Source organism: Equus quagga, chromosome 7, assembly GCF_021613505.1.
Source record: "Equus quagga isolate Etosha38 chromosome 7, UCLA_HA_Equagga_1.0, whole genome shotgun sequence".
Taxonomy (NCBI): Eukaryota; Metazoa; Chordata; class Mammalia; order Perissodactyla; family Equidae; genus Equus; species Equus quagga.
The window spans coordinates 46,658,384-46,659,934 of NC_060273.1; positions in this window are offsets into that span (position 1 = coordinate 46,658,384).

Consider the following 1,551-nt stretch of genomic DNA (forward strand, 5'->3'; position numbering starts at 1 on the left):
GTGGCGCCCGGGCCCCCTGCCGGCTGCGCTCTGCGCCGCGAGCCCGGTGCGCGCCGGCTCGGACCCGGCGGGTCTGCAGCCCCGACCGCTGCCGGCACCCCCGCAGGGCGCCCGGCCCGCCCGCTGTCTCTCCTCCGCCTCCTCCTGGCCTCGCCCGCCCCTCTCCGTGTCCACAGCGAGGCAGCTTCGGAGGAGAAACGTTCTGCCCGTCGCCTCCCTGATCCTCGCCGCCTCCTCTTAGGTAAGCATGATCTCCTTCTGAGGCTGAGCGGAACAGTACTCTGAGAGGTGGAGAGATTTACCCAGGGTCTCCGGCTCCTAGCAACTGAATTGGGTGCTAAGTTGTTTTTTTTTTTTTTTTTGCCGCCAAAGCCTTGGAGGGGGCAGCAAATTCAGATGCCTTTAGGGGCCAGATAAATAATATGAGTCAGAGGGCGAGGTGTAAGACAATAGAAGAGATGGAGACAGACAGATGGACCTAAAGACATTCGAATTCAAAATATTAAAACACCGCATCTTCCTCAAAAAGTTAAACATAGAGTTACCATATGACCCAGCAATTCCACTCCTATCTATGGACCCAAAAGAACTGAAAACAGCGACTCAAACAAGTACTTGCACACGAATGTTCATAACAGGACTATTCACAATAACCAAAAGATGGATACAGTCCCAATTGTCCAGCAACTGATGAATGGATAAACACATTGTGGTATGTCCATACGATGGAATATTATTCAGCCATGAAAAAGAATGAGGTTCTGATACGTGCTACAACGTGGAAGAACTTTCCAAAAATTATGCTGTGAAAGAAACCAGTCACAAAAGGCCACATGTGGTATGATTCCACTTATACGAAGTAGGTAAATCCATACAGACAGAAAGTAGGTTAGTGCCAGAAGCTGTGGGGAGGGAGAAATGAGGAGTGACAGCTTAATGGGCATGGGGTTTCCTTTTGGGATGAGGAAGACGTTTTGGACCCAGATACAGGTGGTGGTTGCACATTTTGTGAATGTACTGCCATTGAGTTGTACACTTTAAAATGATTAATTTTACATCATGTGAATTTTACCTCAATTAATAGAAAGACATCGTGTCACTCGGGGATCAGATTTGGCCCACGGGTCACCAGTTTGCAACCCCTGTCTTCTCTGGTATCCTTACCGACATCCTAACAATGGAAGTACCAGACTTCAGAGGACTTCTTTGTTGAAGAAAACTCATTAATGACTCCTGTGCATGTCAGCCCTTGAGGAGCCCCAGTCTGGTAGGGTTACTGATAACGGCTCAGAGCAAGGACATGCTGTACCTTTTCGGGGACCTGAGGAAAGGCCTCACTGGGGAAGTGGCTTTTGAGATGGTGCTTGAAGGACAGAAGCGTTTCCTTGGAGGAGGGTGCTCATGTGGAGTGGGCCTCTGGCTGGAGAGGGCAGTGCTCATTCAGGGGAAGGCAGGCTTCCTCCTGAGCAGGGAGCCGGGGCGAGAAAGGTCAGTGAGAGAGATGGGGCACAGGTGGCACACTGGTGTTGAGAGAGGGGAGTGTGAGGACCA